The following is a 20,754-nucleotide window of genomic DNA, read 5'->3' as shown; positions in this document are numbered from 1 at the left end:
GCGGATGTGTTCGGCGAGCTGCGGTGGAAATCATTAAAACAAGACGTTTTTCATTGCTGCAGTATCAAAAAATTTCAAACTTTCTCCTCCGAATGTGCAAATAGCATGTTGACAGCCATCTATATACGAGGAAATAATCATCGTAATAAAATAAGAGAAATCAGAGCTGGCACCGGAAGAGGTGAGAGTTCGTTTTTCAAAAATGGTTCAATTGGCTCTGAGCACTATGGGACTTAATATCTGAGGTCATCAGTCCCCTAGAACTTACAACTACTTAAACCTAACTAACCTAAGGTTATCACACACATCCATGCCCGAGGCAGGATTCAAACCTGCGACCGTAGCGGTCGAGCGGGTCCAGACTGAAGCGCCTAGAACCGCTCGGCCACGCCGGCCGGCAGTTCGTTTTTCCTGAGCACAGTTCAGGAGTAGAATGGTAGGGAAGTAGTGTGAAGGCGGTTCGATGAAACTTCTGCCATGCGCTTAAGAATGAATTTCAGGGTAGTAATGTAGATGGAAAGATGCACGAAGTTGAATTACAAAAGGAGTACAGGTATTAGGAAGAAATTAAAATATTTTATATAAACTAAAAGATTGAAGTAAATAGGGAATGGATATCTCATCAGACCGGCAAGACCTAACGCATGATAGAAGAAGATTTAAAAGAAGAGTAATCATACGTATTTTAAAGGCTTAAAACAACGAGTGAAGTATTAAAGTTAGAAAGTCACGTCGCAATATTGCCCAGAGTGCCAGAGTACACCCAGCCATTATCTAAGAGTGAGAGCGCTTTGCGACTTCCAAAAACTTTTACACATAATTTTAACCCTTTTCGAAACTTTCTGTCGGTGACACTCCTCAGAAAATAATGAAAGGGAAAAAGTTTACCGTATACTAAATTTTCGCTGTTCATTCAGTAAACCTTCAGCATCATACGTAGGGTTTTAATTTCTTTAATACTACTGATTCGATTTGTAGCATATTTTAAAGACGTTATCCACACATACCACTGCATCTAACTTCAAAATACATTGTACAGCAGACAATTCTCACTCAAGAGGTACTAAAAACTAGCTTTTCTTAAAACACATAAATTGATATGTAAAGCAATCAGACGTTTTAAGCTGTTTTGTTCATAGGAGTTCTATTCTTTAAAGGATCTGAGTATGGGGAGTTACTGATACTACCTACAATCATTTGTTATCTCGGGCATTTCTTAGATATCTCATACGCGTATCTACTTGTTTAAATTATTTACAGATGTAATCCACATTTTACCTCAGCCTTCTGTTTGAGATCTCATGTGGATATCTGCCTATTCAAATTACTCACAGATATAATCCATTTGCTACTTCAGCCATTTCACACATATATCATGTACTAGATGTAACTTTAAAAACAGCCACGAACTACTATAAAAGCCAAAAGTTTAGGACATCTCAGTACATCTCAACGTTAACACCTGCACAACCAGTATTCACTCATTATTTATGTACCCCAAAGCAGACTTAAAACTGCGCCATAAGCAATGAGCCTAGTCAAAATAAAACAGTTAAGATACAAATACTTATTATACTAACTTATCAAACTAACAACCCACAGCTTTGTAACAAAGTTTTCAATCTTAAATATGTTTTTCACAGTTGGGAAAATTGTTCTTTGCAATATAATGGGCTATCCTCAGCTGAAGACACCATGAGCTAATTGTTAATCAATGTAGGTTTTGTGCCCTGAGCGTGTGATGCACACTATTAATGAATGGATGTGCCCAGGGAGCAAAATAAAGTGCAACTTTGTCTTCTGAACAAGTACAGTAACAGTTTCGTAGATTGTATGTGACGTCTGCATTTATGCTGGCGTAGTAAATGACTTGCCTGGTCTGTCCTAATAGGGTTCACTGACGTAGCTAGGAAATATTCGTTACGTGGACTTGACAGTTTGGGAGTTTGAATGCGGCATGTGAAGCAGTAGGCTTCGACTGGTAGGCCATGGGTCTGGAGTGTACTGCATGCTCAGCAAATGTAACTCCGATTGAGAGATCGTGTAACGGTCAGCCTCAGACCCGGAGAAGCATAACTGTGAACTCCCGATATCGACTGACTGGAGAGAGGCCGTGCAGCCCCCTATAAAGCGTTTCAGCTGAAGAGCGCTGGGAAAGTGTGGTGACATGTAATTCGCCGAGATGGTGCTGTGCCACCGATAGAAGCGCTGCATTTGACGCGCGTAGCGCCGCCTTGTACCATGGCGGCTACTGGAGCGTGAACTCCCATAGCTGTGTTGCTAGAGTACTGGAATGGCGGCAACCGGCGGTACAATGCTGTGTGGCTGATGGCTGCGCCGTAGGTGACAGCAGGGGATGCAGCAGCGGCATGGAGTCCATCAATACGCGGACACTGAGTAAGTAACGTTTATCAGTTTATTCTCGAATACAGTTTACAGTATCACGTACGCTATGCTAATCCGCCGTCATTGTGGGTATCGCATTGCTCCGAAAAATTGCAAATATCAGTACGCCATTTGTTCTTAGATCAATGTATTCAAAGCTTATGTGATGTAAAAGCTATCGGAAATGGAGCCTTGGACCACTGAAAGTATTTACATTTCTATTACTTTTCACCCACGGAATCGAAACCTCCCCATAGCTTTGACCTTTGTATTAACATAGTTATTTGGCTTTTTGTCTTCTGTTGTCAAACCATGCAATAGGTTTCCCAAAAATCGTACATACAAATGTAAATGCTTTATAAGTTACATAAATCCACCTGATGAGGACGATGTAACTTAATGAAGAGCGTACCGGAATTAGTAATAAATTTCGACTGGTTACAGTAATTTGTAGTTTCTATCCAGAACAGAAATACACAAAAAGCAATCAAAACCTACCGCTACTTATGGTGAAGCTTCTTCTGTTCTGATTTTACTGAGACGTTGATATATTTTTATGTACGGGAAAAGATACAAAATTTCATATATAACCTATTAGGTAACGCCCCAACCATTGCTCCATTCACCTTGAGCGTTTTTGGAAATTAAGAACAATTAAATCTGGTTTGTTAGACAGAAATTTAAAATCTAGTCGTCCCAGATTCGAGCCTCGGTCTTGTACTGTATTGTACTGTTGTATTGTATGGAACTGGTGACCTAAAAACGACGGAGAGGTTTCGTCCCCACCGTAGCCCTCAGTGGTTCACAACCCCACAACCGGCTACACCAGTCCACTCACCCTTCCGCCGCTCCACATCGAACCCAGGATTATTGTGCGGTTCGACCCCCAGTGGACGACCCCCCACCTCGACCACCACTACCGCCACCATCCGGGAACGTTTCACACCAGACGAGTCTAACCCCAATGTTGCGTGGTAGAGTAATTATGGTGTACGCGTACGTGGATAAAGTGTTTGCGCAGCAGTCACCGACATAGTGTAACTGACGCGCAATAGGAGGAACCATTCGCCGAGGCAGATGGAAAACCGTCTTAAAAACCATACACAGACTGGCCGGCACACCGGACCTCGACACTAATCCGCCGGGTGGATTCGTGCCGGGGACCGGCACGCCTTCCCGCCCGAAAAGCAGTGCGTTAGATCGCACGGCTAATCGGGCAGACCCGGTCTCACTCACTATTCTATCTCTATTCGAGACGTCGTTATGTGGATCGAATTTAGTTTCAATTTTAATTCATCGTTGTGCAAATGTGTATATGTTAAGGAACAAACGTAGCGAAAATATTATAATTTCGATTGTTGTATTTGTGTTATTCGGGTGCTTCTTTCGTTTCCGTATACGTAAAAATATATGAATTTTTTTCTTTATAGTTGTCAGTATTGAGTCAGTCATCACCTGTAGATCGTCGATTATTTATTTTGTATAAAAAAGGACAGAGCTTTTGTTTTCAGTTTTGCTGTAAGAATCTATAAGGTAAAGTACAGCACAGTTTTAGTGAGTCTTCTATGAGTAAAACAAGGATTAAAGAGTACCTTAGTATAGGCGTTAGGAAGAAGGTCATGAATATATTAAAGATGACGGCCGGCCGGGGTAGCCGAGCGGTTCTAGGCGCTACAGTCTGGAACCGAGCGACCGCTACGGTCACAGGTTCGAATCCTGCCTCGGGCGTGATGTCCTTAGGTTAGTTAGGTTTAAGCAGTTCTAAGTTCTAGGGGACTGATGACCTCAAAAGTTAAGTCCCATAGTGCTCAGACCCATTTGAACGATTTTGAAGATGACGAGCGCCCTGAAAACCACACCACATCAGCAACGGATTAAACCGTGGAAAAAGTTACAGAAATGATTACGAACGATAGCCGAATCACAACCGGAGAAGATGTTGATAATGTTGGCATATCAAGTGGCTCATGCCATGACATTTTTTCGGATGTTTGTATTGTGAAATAAGTGACAGAAAAATTTGTTCCAGAACTGACTAATTTCGGGAAAAAAACAGCCATGTGTGCTGTTTGAGACTTTCAGGGCGTAGTAACTGCTTCATTGGTTCAGTGGCGTCGGGTCGGATAATGTGGAAGCTGCTCGCCAATATGTAAGCCGACTCGGTAGGAAAGTGCAGGCGCCAAAGAGTGTGGCTATAACGTCATCGTATACGAATCATAGAGCACGGCGACATCCTGTGTCCCCAGCCGGAGAAACAGGCCACGGTCTTCGCATTCGCGACGCGGGAAAAGCGCGGCCACAGATAGCGGCCCAGCGCGCACGTAGGCAGGGAGTTAGCGCCCATTTTAATTGTGCGGATCCTGATTCTCCGTCTGTGTTGACACGGATTCGTTCGTCTGCGACTGACGATGGTTTAGTACTGCCAACGCTGGTTCCCATGCCTTGCTGAGTTGAAGTCCCGTGTCTCTGTTGACCGGGTTGTTACTTATACGTATTTCGACTGATTCTTTAATGATGGAGTTCTACTACTGGGAAACAGTTCATGGCATTTTATCACTCTAAATACACTTGCACGCATTTCGTTACTTGTTCGTGAGGTTCCGCCCAAAATCAATAATGTAATGATCCCCCGCCTCCGTATTCGCCAAACATGGCCCCATTTGATTTATCTAGTTCCTCTAAATAAAGAAAATATTAAAGGGGGATGATGCTTTAAAAGCACAGAAATGAATAAAAACTCGACGTGCGAAAGCTAAAAGCTATCCCACAGATTTAGCTCCACAACCGTTTCGGACGCCGTAAAAGTGCTGGCATAAGTGCGTAATATTAACGGGATATATTTCAAAACGGATAACACGTAAGTAGACGAATAAACAAAATTTCGTCCAAAAAACAAAAACTGCTGTTATTTTTTACATGAAATATTGAACAAGCGAATGTTTCGGGATAATGCGGGCATAAGCGGATATCACGACTCACCGTTTACAGTTAGACAAAAGTGTCACATTTCCACACCACACATGCATGAAGCACATTATTTCATACTCCATTGGGGTGTGAAGTTCCGTCTGCTTAATTACAACTACCTAACAACAATTTATACTTAATTCAATCAAAAAGACTTATTCTTACGAGAGCCCGAGGACAATTTTGATCACTTACTCCAGTGAAGTAATATCAGAACACAAGCGGTACTGCAGCAGGGAGTGAACAGTGCGTGGTAGACATAAATTCCAAAAATCGTATACGCTTATCTAGAGCGTGTCCGTAATGAAACGTGCTGTTTTAAAATCTGCCACTGCAGATAGCTTAAACTGTCAATCACATAGCTGCATTACGTCCACTCACATATCTCGGCTGTAAGCCGCTTTTCGCGGTAAATACCGGCCAATCGTATAAAACATATCGCTGTGAGAGAGCTGTCACAAGAGTTAACCGCTGGAGTGGGAGCCAAAATGAACAGCGTTTATACTCATGTTTCTAATTTTTTATCGTCCCCAAAAAGGAAGCGTGTGAATATTAAAGTACTTAGCCAGATTAAAGTCACGAGAGAAAATGTAAGTCATCCCCTTTAAAAGAACACGGTTGTCGGTTTGTGGATCTGTAGTAGTAGTAGTTGTTGTTGTTGTTGTTTGTCGTTGTTTTATTCTTGCATGGATTAATTTTACAAGGATACTGGAAATGTCTTTGTATTACAATTTAAGAATAGCAAAAATAGCGAATTCATACAACCAGGCATTTACATACTTGAGGATCTACTTTCACAAGGATGATACAGCCAGCAGGCTGTGGCTTTTAGTGGGAACCATCCCGGCATTTTCTTGAAGTAACTTAGGGAAACCGCAGAAAACATAAATCAAGATGGCCGGCTGAAGACTGGAGTCTCCACCCTCACGGGTACAGCGCCACTCTGCTTAAAACAGTGCTGCCTCATTCGGTTTACCCCTACTGCACAATACTGTGTTACAGAGAAGTTATTTAATAACGTAAAAGGCTAGTCTTGCAATGTTCATTCACTTCTCGATCCCAGTCAGTGCACACACTACACATACCATATACACATGTTTCATACCGTAACAGTACACACACTATCAACTGATGTCAAGGCCGTAGCGACGATGTCTGTTTCTATTTATGTATCGGAACTTCCCGTTTACTTTCCTGAAAAACTAAACCAGCATCCCCCCATAATGAATGAGGTGTTGAGCTCAGAAAGAAGATAAAGTGTTAGTATTATACACTGCATAGCTTTGAGAGTAAGTTTTCCCATTGGTAGAAAAAAGATGAAAAGAACATAGTGTGAGAGTCAAGCGAAATGTTTTTCTATTGTCATTATTGTTTCTACGTATTACATTTCTTACCAAATCGATACTGCGCGTTATTAAGTGATTTATTGCTTAATTTAACCCGACCAGATGTAACTAATCCTTTTATGTGCAGAAAGTACGGCTTAACAGGTACTTCTTAACACATTGCTACTGGATCCCAAGTTCACTCGTTTTTCGCGCGCCATTCCTTATGGATATCTAGATAACGCCGTTTTCTACACACTGCCTGTAGATTCCATCTGCTGTGACAAAGATTAACTAAATCCTTATTTGGGTGTTTACCCTAGTAGTCAATGTATCGAACTTTCAAGCCTTAATGCTTTTTTAGCATTTTGATTGTATAGCGAGCGATCAAAAAGTTTCCGTTTCTGGGCGTCGCTGCAGCATATGTACAACATTTCGCGACTCCGTTGCAGATACATAAGCACCGACATTTAGGCAAGATATTAGGGTGGCATCCGTAAAATGCGAACTGCCGATGGACAACCACTGACACGCACCCATCGGAGAATGAAGACTGTGTATGGGGCAGCGGGTGTGTGGAAAACCACCGTTGTAGAATGGTGCGCCAGCGGATGCTGCTGCTTCTCAATAACTCACGTCCCATATCGCAAATGTCACAAATGAGAAGTTACGCCAACTCAAGTAGGTGACAGTCGGGCACCCGCCTTATAGTCCTTAACTCTCCCCATGCGATGATCACGCCTTTGGTCCCTCAAAAAGGGCTTGAAGGCTCGATGATTCCTGTCGGACGAGGGTGTGCAGCAGGCAGTTGCGAACTTCTTTACGCAGAAGGATACGGTGCTGTACTAAACTTGTACCTTCTACCTGGTATGTCGGTGGGACGAATGGCTCAGTGCTTACAGCTGGACCGTACGACCTTAGAACGGAAACTTTTTGATCGCCCCTAACATCTTGATATTTCAGATAGTCACTATTTTCCTTTTGAAGTTCCTTCAGCTTTTAGGGATGGTCCCGTATTTAGATTATCCAAAAGACCTGGATGACTGTGTGACTGAATGTTTTTATCTTTGTTTGTACCATTACTGTGACAGTGACATCATTAGTCGTGTAAAGAAGCGTAAAGTGGCAGTATTTACAAGTATTTCTGACCATACCGATGAAGTTGATTCTGTTCTTGTGAACGATTCATTTTGTCAAAATGGAACGGTAACCTTTCAACACCATTCCCGAGTCTTTCTCTGGCACTGATCCCTATGGGTACCTGTCTTTTTAAATAAGTTTATGTGGGTAATCTCTTTCATCTTCTTGGAAAATTTATTGTCCAGTTTCATTCCTCGGTAGAAAATGCTGTTTTGAGCTTTACGTTTATTCTTTCTTGGTTGAAGGAAGGGGTGCGCGTATATGCTAGTTGGTTGTATGGAATCGCTGAATGAAGATAGTCGACGACGAAACGTCTAAAATGACAGAAAGGAAATAACGTGTTTTGATGTGCCCATGTCGAACTGCGAATGAAGTTATCGCATTTGTTGGTCCATCGGTGCGGACTGACTAACATATACCACTCGTGGCCAGGTAACAAGGTGTAACAAAATGGGTCGTGAAATGATCCTACCAAGAGTGAACGGAAATGGGAGTAATACCTTGTCAGTAACAATCGGTTTCAAACTAGACAGAATTTGTAGTCTTTTGGGACCGCAGCTTTGTGTATGTCTTCTACGGGCATTGACTAGTTACGATTCCAAAAACTGATTTGACTCATATCGTTTTATTAGTTACAATAGGCCTATTTCGACAAAATAGCCGTCGTCAAGCTGACTGTAAGTAAATAGTACATAATTTTGCTACAATATTTGTAACGTTATAGGTAAATATTAGTTACGAAACATTATTATAAAATTTGTTACATATGTGAGGTGGATTTGACATCCATACGTTATCGTAGTTCTGTCGTTGTCTACATCTACATCTACATGTAAATGTAAATGTAGACATCTACATCTACATGACTACTCTGCAATTCACGTTTATGTGCTTGGCAGAGGGTTCATCGAACCACAATCATACTATCTCTCTACCATTAAACTCTCGAACAGCGAGCGGGAAAAACGAACACCTAAACCTTTCTGTTCGAGCTCTGATTTCTCTTATTTTATTTTGATGATCATTCCTACCTATGTAGGTTGGGCTCAACAAAATATTATCGCATTCGGAAGAGAAAGTTGGTGACTGAAATTTCGTAAATAGATATCGCCGCGACGAAAAACGTCTTGGCTTTAATGACTTCAATCCCAACTCGCGTATCATATCTGCCACACTCTCTCCCCTATTACGTGATAATACAAAACGAGCTGCCCTTTTTTGCACCCTTTCGATGTCCTCCGTCAATCTCACCTGGTAAGGATCCCACACCGCGCAGCAATATTCTAACAGAGGACGAACGAGTGTAGTGTAAGCTGTCTCTTTAGTGGACTTGTTGCATCTTCTAAGTGTCCTGCCAATGAAACGCAACCTTTGGCTCTCCTTCCCCACAATATTATCTATGTGGTCTTTCTAACTGTAGTTGTTCGTAATTTTAACACCAAGGTACTTATTTGAATTGACGGCCTTGAGAATTGTACTATTTATCGAGTAATCGAATTCCAACGGATTTCTTTTGGAACTCATGTGGATAACCTCACACTTTCGTTATTTAGCCTCAACTGCCACTTGCCACACCATACAGCAATCTTTTCTAAATCGCTTTGCAACTGATTCTGGTCTTCGGATGACCTTACTAGACGGTAAATTACAGCATCAACAACCTAAGAGAACTGCTCAGATTGTCACCCAGGTCATTTATATAGATCAGGAACAGCAGAGGTCCCAGGACGCTTCCCTGGGGAACACCTGATATCACTTCAGTTTTACTCGATGATTTGCCGTCTATTACTACGAACTGCGACCTTCCTGACAGGAAATCACGAATCCAGTCGCACAACTGAGACGATACTCCATAGGCCCGCAGCTTGATTAGAAGTCGCTTGTGAGGAACGGTGTCAAAAGCTTTCCGGAAATCCAGAAATACGGAATCAACCTGAGATCCCCTGTCAATAGCGGCCATTACTTCGTGCGAATAAGGAGCTAGCTGCGTTGCACAAGAACGATGTTTTCTGAAACCATGCTGCTTACGTATCAATAGATCGTTCCCTTCGAGGTGATTCATAATGTGTGAATACAGTATATGCTCCAAAACCCTACTGCAAACCGACGTCACTGATATAGGTCTGTAGTTCGATGGATTACTCCTGCTATCCTTCTTAAACACTGGTGCGACCTGCGCAATTTTCCAATCTGTAGGTACAGATCTATCGGTGAGCGAGCGGTTTTATGTGACTGCTAAGTAGGGAGCTATTGTATCAGCGTAATCTGAAAGGAACCTAATCGGTATACAATCTGGACCTGAAGACTTGCCCGTATCAAGCGATTTGAGTTGCTTCGCAACCCCTAGGGTATCTACTGCTAAGAATCTCTTTGTTCTAATTAACTCCATTGGTATTCTTGAAGTAACAATGGTTGGTTATACTAGATATGACTTGTTTTCTGATATGATTTTCAGATTGTTTTCTTTTTCTTAGACCAATAATTATGTGACCGCTTAGTTGATGGGATGTAGCAGCGATATTGCTCAGTTTATCACGCTGTAATTTCGGCAATCTTTGTTAGTGGTGTCGTCTTGCGTAATCTCTGGCTGTTTCGTAATTTTGTATGTATATGTTTTCTTGGCTGATAACTTCAATAAAGTTTTCGATGTTTTTTTTTATGTTTTAGGTCGATTTGATCATTACTAATTTTTAGTGGGTAGTTTTGAGTATGTAAATAGATTTCCATCTCTTCCAAACGACCACAAATTAACATCTAACTTAGCAGCGTTTTCGGAATTGTAATTACACAACGTCCTTAATAAACAGGAATTGCTGCCGACAGTGAATGTAGATCCATCCCTACCAGTTTCCGAGCAAAATTGCTAGGTGAACTGCATAGCAGTGGATGTTTGGAATCGCGTACCTCGCAAAACACCAGTGCTCAAAGCAGTATACAGGGTGTTACAAAAAGGTACGGCCAAACTTTCAGGAAACATGCCTCACACACAAATAAAGAAAAGATGTTACGTGGACATGTGTCCGGAAACGCTTAATTTCCATGTTAGAGCTCATTTTAGTTTCGTCCACCTACGCTCAATGGAGCACGTTATCATGATTTCATACGGGATACTCTACCTGTGCTGCTAGAACATGTGCCTTCACAAGTACAACACAACATGTGATTCATGCACGATGGAGCTCCTGCACATTTCAGTCGAAGTGTTTGTACGCTTCTCAACAACAGATTCGGTGACCGATGGATTGGTAGAGGCGGACCAATTCCATGGCCTCCACGCTCTCCTGACCTCAACCCTCTTGACTTTCATTTATGAGGGCATTTGAAAGCTCTTGTCTACGCAACCCCGGTACCATATGTAGACACTCTTCGTGCTCGTATTGTGGACGGCTGTGATACAATACGCCATTCTCCAGCGCTGCATCAGCGCATCTGAGATTCCATGCGACGGAGGGTGGATGCATGTATCCTCGCTAACGGAGGACATTTTGAACATTTCTTGTAACAAAGTGTTTGAAGTCACGCTGGTACGTTCTGTTGCTGTGTGTTTCCATTCCATGATTAATGTGATTTGAAGAGAAGTAATAAAATGAGCTCTAACATGGAAAGTAAGCGTTTCCGGACACATGTCCACATAACATATTTTATTTCTTGGTGTGTGAGGAATGTTTCCTGAAAGTTTGGCCGTACCTTTTTGTAACACCCTGTATAAAGTTGGACGTCTTCAACGGGCCAAACGCTCAGAAACTGCTTAGCAGCTAATGGGAGTAGTGTAGCGTCGTTTGACGAGTCACGACATTCTCTCTTTTCACTTTGTGTTGCATAAACGGCACACTCAGACGTTTAGCACTCATCTTGTAGAGGCGGTTCTGTGATGTTTCGTTGACATTTTTCATAGCATGAATTGACTTCAGAATTGCAGAAAACCTTTTAGACAGAGCAAACACGGCTGTGACTAATCGCCTTAGGGATTAAGAAGCCGCTTTAGCTGTATTTTATTTATTTTTTTTATTATCGGGTAACAACCGTTTTGTTTTAAGCTGCAAAAACATCTAGGGTCATAAGCGCCCAGCGTCCTAAAGTGACACGTAACTACTCGGAAGTCAGAAGATCTAAGTAGCCAGGAACATGGAACCCAACATACCTTGTCAAGCCAAACTAATAAACCGCTAAACGGCAGCACGTCAGTTAATCAAAATCAACCGTACTTAGAAAACCTAAGGGCTTTCTAGCCGTACCCAGTATTTCACAGTACACTGTATTTTACGTGTTCCGAAAACGCGTGTCGACTGAAGTTGAGGGTCCGCAGACGATTTTAGACTTCGACACCTGTGTCCGGCTGAGTCTGAATCATTGACGTACCGCCATTTAGCTTTTTTAAGTTCTGTCTGTCAAGAAATGTTCGGTTCCATGTTCCGGACTACTTAACTCTTATGACTTAGTTACATGCCACCTGTGTTTTCAGTGCCACGAAGCCGGTTGTACTCTGATGATAAAAAAGATTATATACAGATAGCTTCAAAACACCTTGAGCAAAATGCATTCTTGGTGACCAAGTGCTGCGCTTTCTTCTACAAATCCGTGAGGAGTGTGCTGTGGGCACTTCCGTCCTCCAAGATGATAACAGCTGTCTTTACACATACGTTTATGGCTTGATGATCACTTGATCGTAATGTCCCACCTCGTCCATTAACATGTTTGGAACTACTTGCAACAGCGGGGGAAACGCAGCAATCAACATTCCCGCAGTTTCTGAGCGCTACGGGATCTAATCACCAATGAGTTCCTTCAACTGGTTGCGGCACACCTAAGAAACTTGAGACTTATGGATTCTCTTCCACGCGAAACTGTGTCCATTATCAGGAACAGAGCTGGTGCTACACTGTATTTGCACGGTGTCTCCCCGAAGTTGCTAATTTTTTCCGATATGTTGATGCTGAGTAAGTGGAGGAGGAAATTAGTGTTTAACGTCCTGTCGACAACGAGGTCATTAGAGACGGAGCACAAGCTCGGGTTAGGGAAGCATGGGGAAGGAAATTGGCCGTGCCCTTTCAAAGGAACCATCCCGGCATTTGCCTGAAGTGACCTAGGGAAATCACGGAAAACCTAAATCAGGACGGCCGGACGCGGGATTGAACCGTCGTCCTCTCGAATGCTGCTCCAGTGTGCTAACCACTCCGCCACCTCGCTCGGTGCTGAGTAAGCGTTCAAGGAGACCAATCAATTAAGGTATCAGACACCCATTCACCTCCCAGGACACAAGCGGTGTACCCAGTGTGACGGTACGTCACATAAATATTGACATTTTTAGCGGTTGTAAATCGTAGTTTACGTATTTTATGAATATAATTAGTGTAAAAGATATAGTTAACGTGCTTGAAACAACTGATATGCAGCGATAATTAAAGAGTAGCATCTTTATTTAATGTCTATGAAAATAAAAAAGGATCGAAGAGACGCGATTGTACGGCCGAGGAGGAAGGACGCATTTTAGGAGACACACTGTTTTGTTTCGCTGTACGGAAGGCAGCCTTTGAGCGGCTACACATATTTTATGTAAGTTATTCATATTCATTGCCAAAATAAACTTGTTATTATTATTACAAAATGAATTTCTTTGTAGTAGTTGTCACCTCAAATGCTCGAAGTGGCTAATTATTTTTAATAAGCATTTTTTAAGTAATTTGCGCTGCGAGAAGCTCATCTTCCGATGCAGCAACTGGTCGCCATTACGCGCCGAACTATTAATTTATTTATCAAAGCGTTAACAGTAAATGTAAATGCGAGGGATTTCGTTGTACGAACCTTTTAAAATTGCAACAGATAATTAATTTACGTTAAAGATCATGTTTTTAAACTATACAGATTCCATGAGTTCAGTAAGTTTTATCTTGGACGCTCCACGGCAACAATCGAAATTCTCTCAAGCCTTGCTTTGCAATCAATAAATAGAAATTAACAAAATTACATTCAATTCAGTTAACGACAGCTATATTTTAGTCATCACGTTCAAAATCTAAAATTGGTACATGAATAACTGAGGCCCTTCAAGAACCCGTTTCATATTTACTTATGCACGTAAGTAAAAGTGATAAGAGAAGACAATATCTCTGAGAGAAAGAATCATGCTGACAAATTAAAATAAAATTATATATATATATATATATATATATATATATATATATATATATATATATATATTCCTGGAAATTGAAATAAGAACACCGTGAATTCATTGTCCCAGGAAGGGGAAACTTTATTGACACATTCCTGGGGACAGATACATGATCACACTGACAGAACCACAGGCACATAGACACAGGCAACAGAGCATGCACAATGTCGGCACTAGTACAGTGTATATCCACCTTTCGCAGCAATGCAGGCTGCTATTCTCCCATGGAGACGATCGTAGAGATGCTGGATGTAGTCCTGTGGAACGTCTTGCCATGCCATTTCCACCTGGCGCCTCAGTTGGACCAGCGTTCGTGCCGGACGTGCAGACCGCGTGAGACGACGCTTCATCCAGTCCCAAACATGCTCAATGGGGGACAGATCCGGAGATCTTGCTGGCCAGGGTAGTTGACTTACACCTTCTAGAGCACGTTGGGTGGCACGGGATACATGCGGACGTGCATTGTCCTGTTGGAACAGCAAGTTCCCTTGCCGGTCTAGGAATGGTAGAACGATGGGTTCGATGACGGTTTGGATGTACCGTGCACTATTCAGTGTCCCCTCGACGATCACCAGTGGTGTACGGCCAGTGTAGGAGATCGCTCCCCACACCATGATGCCGGGTGTTGGCCCTGTGTGCCTCGGTCGTATGCAGTCCTGATTGTGGCGCTCACCTGCACGGCGCCAAACACGCATACGACCATCATTGGCACCAAGGCAGAAGCGACTCTCATCGCTGAAGACGACACGTCTCCATTCGTCCCTCCATTCACGCCTGTCGCGACACCACTGGAGGCGGGCTGCACGATGTTGGGGCGTGAGCGGAAGACGGCCTAACGGTGTGCGGGACCGTAGCCCAGCTTCATGGAGACGGTTGCGAATGGTCCTCGCCGATACCCCAGGAGCAACAGTGTCCCTAATTTGCTGGGAAGTGGCGGTGCGGTCCCCTACGGCACTGCGTAGGATCCTACGGTCTTGGCGTGCATCCGTGCGTCGCTGCGGTCCGGTCCCCGGTCGACGGGCACGTGCACCTTCCGCTGACCACTGGCGACAACATCGATGTACTGTGGTGACCTCACGCCCCACGTGTTGAGCAATTCGGCGGTACGTCCACCCGGCCTCCCGCATGCCCACTATACGCCCTCGCTCAAAGTCCGTCAACTGCACATACGGTTCACGTCCTCGCTGTCGCGGCATGCTACCAGTGTTAAAGACTGCGATGGAGCTCCGTATGCCACGGCAAACTGGCTGACACTGACGGCGGCGGTGCACAAATGCTGCGCAGCTAGCGCCATTCGACGGCCAACACCGCGGTTCCTGGTGTGTCCGCTGTGCCGTGCGTGTGATCATTGCTTGTACAGCCCTCTCGCAGTGTCCGGAGCAAGTATGGTGGGTCTGACACACCGGTGTCAATGTGTTCTTTTTTTCCATTTCCAGGAGTATATATATATATATATATATATATATATATATATATATATATATATATAATTTCCTTTTGTATATAACAAATAACTTAAGCTACCGACGTCACACCAGTCTTTCTGCGTATGTAGTAAATTATGTATGCAAGTGAGAGAAAGTGTACTAATAGTTTGCGTAGCGTGAATTTGAGGCGATACGTTGGAATCAGCCCGGTATTCACCTAGTGGGATGTGGGAAACCACCTGAGTACCACATCCAGGCTGGCTAGCACACAGAGCCCTTGTCGTTAATCCGCCTGGCTGATTCGATCCTGGACCGGCGCACCTCCCCGTCCCGGAAGCAGTGGCGTCAATACGCGCCACTACCCGGGCGGATTTTCCACTGTGCTTAACGATTATATTCCATTTGGTACTCCCAACACCTGTTAGACAGTAAATATCTCTTATTTATACTGTGCGTCAGTTCAGGTTTTCAGTATCTTTCCAATGCTGTGCTCCGCCAATTGATGTACTGAAGCAGTTCACACCGCGTACGATGAATCTTCAACGTCGTTGCAGATGGACTGATAGTACTCGGCATCACTTATCTTCCGCCACTGAGTCGAGCGACATTAGCCAGTTTACAGCTATTATTAGCATTATTAAAGGTATTTTTCCCGTGAGATTCTTGAACTCCCGATTTTGAATGTCATTTGGCCCAGAAGCACTTCTAATAGCAATGTTCTTGGTAGAAAATATTGCTTCATGCATACAGGTACGTCTAATGTCTTCGAGAGTTGGTGGGGTAACGGGGCATGCTTTGCCTTGCCCCGTATCAAATCTTCATTCAACAAATATCTGTGAGACCGAAGTTTTTGAACTGAGCCATTCAAGAGGAGGAAGCTCACTAAACCCGATCGGCCATCCAGATTTCCGTTTTTGTTGTTATCTTAAAGCGATAAAGGCAAACGCCAGAATGTTTCTTCTTAAAAAGGACTCAGCTTCTAACAACCCTACTGCAACAAAGGTCAAAAAATAATTATGATTGTAGTGTTACGCTGCTAAGTATTGCATTTTCGGGAAACAACAGAGTTATAATATGTGGCAGGCGTCATTAGAGCACAGTTAATAAAGTCATTTCTTGAAATAATAGATAAACTAGGCACTCATCTTTTCGTGTTTCCCACGCTGGTCTCGTTGTGAACTCATGGCTCAATCGTCGAAAATCTAGGTAGTGACGATTCCAAGCTCGGATGCAAAGTGGCCTAGGCGTTGTTCTGCGATATTCAAAAGTTTTATAGATGTGTTTCATAAACCAACTTTTGCAAGTTAGGACAATGGTGATGTAAAAAAGTAATCAGCACTCCGAATTTAAGTTACACTTCTTTTTTATTACTTTTGTTGCAATATCACGTAACTAGTTCCAAAACATCACTTCACAATATAAAACATACTTTAAAATATCTTCCTCACTGTTAAAGTTCACATTTCATAAACTGACTACAATTTGCGTCTTTAACATGACGACCAAAGCTTGATTCTCTAATAACCGCTTACGCGCCCTAAAATCAGAGTTACAAGTACGTCAATGATCATAGCGACAAAAGAAAGAATAATATCATTGCAATATATACATATCGATGTATCGAAGTACCTCTACATTAATGAAATCAAATCTGAATGTTGTCACAGAAATATGTTAACTATTTTACAGAAATACAATAGAATATTGCTGGTATCGAGAGGTTGAGGTGAGGTGCCGTAATGGTTACGTAATCCAAGTACCATTACAAGGTCCTCTTTTTGCTTGTGTCTCGCCTCCAGTGTCTTCGATATCGACAGTCACTGAACACTAATTTCGATTCTTCCTTTCCGACGAAGCGCTGTCGCTGCGTGTAGTGAAACGTCAAGTTGGTCTCACACGAGACGTGGATGCGAATGTGGACGTAATCGTAGACGTGGGCGTGTTTTCCAATGTGTCTGAATAGTGCTTGATAGGTTCCCGGAAATTACGCCGGATAATATTGTAAAAACCGCACAATATATCAGCGAGACAACTGCCCGCCATTTTCAGGTACTACTTCCTGAATACTGTGCCGTTTTTACACCTGAAGATGGCGGGCAGTTGTCTCGCTGAAATATTGTGCAGCTTTTACAATATTATCCGGCGTAATTACCGGGAACCTATCAAGCAGATGCAGCGCCGGGAAAGCCTCAAACAGCACATCTGGCTGAATGGTACTCACGAACGACCACTCTTCATAAATGATCTGCAACAGCAACTCTTTCCAGCCTCAATTATCGGTTAAATTTTGCGCACCAATCACGCAAATTTTGTTCCTGGAAACGACAGCGCCTGAAATAGCTGTGTTAAATTTGTTACATGATGTCGAATATTGGCAGAAAATACCCCGAAGAACATTGTGGGGATATCGTTCGATTCAAGAGCGTTTAATATCTTCAATAGAGAGCTTAAACATACTTTTTTGGATAATATTTCAGTGACAACAGATCTTCAAAAGCAAATGTATTGTAGAACATTTTTGAGGAGTTAAAATTATATTCCCGACTATGAATTCGTTCCTACACCAATAACTGTAGAATTGTTTTCTAAGCTGTAGTGTATTTATTGTTTTGACAGAAGTTAATAGTTACATTTCATAGTCTCTTTCCAACGAACTATGATAGTATCATGTTATTCCTCTTCCACCTTCATAACACTGACTGCTAAAATCTATTAAAGAGCTATATCTGCAAGCAAATAATAATTGTTGCCAGAAATTATTCCTAGTGACTAAATGACCCGCAAAGAACAGCAAAAGCTTTCTGTTCTTCAAATCAGGGCTGAAATGTCAAGAAACAGAAATGCCCCTGTAATTCACACAAAAAATCTGTTGATGGGTCTCATGGAATTACCAATAAAGGTACACGTTTATTTTCATTTGCTAAAAGTGCCCTTCACACTTCACGAATTTAGCTGTGCATAATTAAGCATTTGTGACTGGGGAAGACTACAACGATCACTCAGTGATCATCGCTTTGATCAGTAGAAGTGGAACTTACTGACGAGGATGCTGTTGCTGTAACGGACCATGCAGTGGGTGCCCCAGATAGCGCTAGTGCTCCTGCAGTCTCAGGAGCATTGTCCATCCCATGGTCAATAGTTTTGCGGTCTGTTTTACACTGGCACCCGTACAAGATGCAGATGGTGCTGAACCCCCATGATCCACATCAACATTCGGAATTTGCTCTTCGGTTTTTGGCACAGATCGACGTTGATGACATGTGGCTGGCGATGTCTGTGTAGTCACGAGGCGTATTTTACACTACAGGGAGTAATGAATACACAAAACTGTCGAACTTTGGGTACTGTTAAACCGCGTGTTGTTGACGTTTGCACGTTTTCGAGATCTCCTTGTACAGCATGTGATTCCCCCTTTGGAACAGCGCTGCTGTGTGTAAACCAATGTTTTCTTCCAAGATGAGGCAAGTGAAAGATCTGTTTAATGCGACCTTCCACGAAGGTGTTATCTCCAGAAGTTTTCCAGATGCATGACCTGCTAGATCACCTGATTTGAATCCAGGTGACTTTTGGTTCTGGGGATATCTGCAAGCACGCGTTTAGCAGGAATACGTTTGTTCTCTACTTGATCTGAAGGCGACTATACAGAAATACATTGGTCAGACTCCACTCGAAACGCTGCAAGCAAGTGTTAATCACATAATTTTATGGATACGGTCTGTCGTCGACGTCTCTGGTGCTTCTACTGACAAATTGTGTAAGCGCTGGTTAAAAACAAAATCAAAACTATGCCTTTCTCACTTGTTTCACCTTTTCTGCCCACGTTCCGTCCATAATCCATTACATACAGGAACATTTCAAACATCTTTCTTGCATTCAAAGTGCTAGATTTGCACCTGGTAGTCAATATTGTAACTATTTTTTTTTCCAGTGTGAATTGGTTCCACATTAACGCGTTAGAATATTTGTCAATTTTCGCTGCCATACGATAATTACAGTCCGCAGTGAACCGGCACTTTAATTACAACCACCTACTACATAGCATGGCACCCAGTCTTTAGTGCGCTATGGATGTGGACAAAGTTCTTTACAGTCATGTAAGTGTGGTTATATGCCATGATTTTTTGAAGAGCATACAGGAAAGCAAAGATCTGTTTAAAAGCTGTCCTTGAGAGGGTTGCAGGAATCACTAGATATTCCACTTGATCAGTAAACAGCAGGAAACATAATACAAGTACTTCCTAAGATTTCATTACTATGGTGAATCACGGAAGAAGGATAAGAAAATTTTATTTTTAGGCAACATGCCGAGCACGTTTCTGGGGTTTAACATCATAATTAACACTCAACACAAGATTTTTTATTTTCCGTTGGCAGTATTGTACTATTTGACGTTGCCCACCACGCCTCATTTCTTAGCCCTATTTTGTTTTATGAGATTTCCTTCGGGCAGCATGTCGTTAATCTTTTCTAAAAGCGACTATGTTTTTTTTCAGTACTCTAATGAGAATATAATGAAACTGATCGTCTATAACTGTCAAATTATTGATCGAACTATCGAACTGACTCAACCTGTTACTACGATCGTTTCCAGACCTGTTAGCTATAGCAACTTACACGAGATACACATTCGTGAATAGGCTTCAGCTGTCGAGTTACACTTTCCGTACCACACGCTGATCATTCACAATGGAGCCCCCACCACCACCACGACCACCACCACCACCACCACCACCGTTTTTACCTCCCCATCGCGGCGTCTGCGAAGGTACGAGCCAACTTACTTTGTGCACACTCTCCCCACAGTCACCTTCAAATAATATAGCACATCGTTTAACAGCGCACAACACATATATGCTGTTATGTATTATTTTTACTCGTATATAATACGATTTAATCTTATCAATGGAAGCATCGAAGAAGACTATTGGTCCGCCACTGATAACCAGATAAGTGTACTGTTTCGTTATGGAGGCACACAACATCAGCAGTTTCTCTACCGCAAAGTGTGTGAACCTGCAGAGATAAGATTTATTAAGAACATACCTGTGGTGTCGATAGTTACGATGCTACAATGTATGTGCACGCGCTACGAGACAAGGCTGACTGCGTCGACCACAGCGCCCTCTGGCCGACGCTGTGGAGCTGGAAATGTCGCTTCTACTACCGAGTGGGCTAGCTTGCTATTGAGACTTTGTATTAGTTACGTTCAGTTGAAGTTTGGACGGCAACGAGTATTTGTTAGCTTTGAGATTATACAGAACAGTCATCCTAACTTCACAGGATTAGACATTGACTACAACTTCACACCTACGTGCTCATCCTAGCAAAACTTCTGTAT

This window comes from Schistocerca nitens, chromosome 4 (genome assembly GCF_023898315.1).
Source record: "Schistocerca nitens isolate TAMUIC-IGC-003100 chromosome 4, iqSchNite1.1, whole genome shotgun sequence".
NCBI classification, from domain to species: Eukaryota; Metazoa; Arthropoda; class Insecta; order Orthoptera; family Acrididae; genus Schistocerca; species Schistocerca nitens.
Note: the sequence above shows the minus strand (reverse complement) of the source record.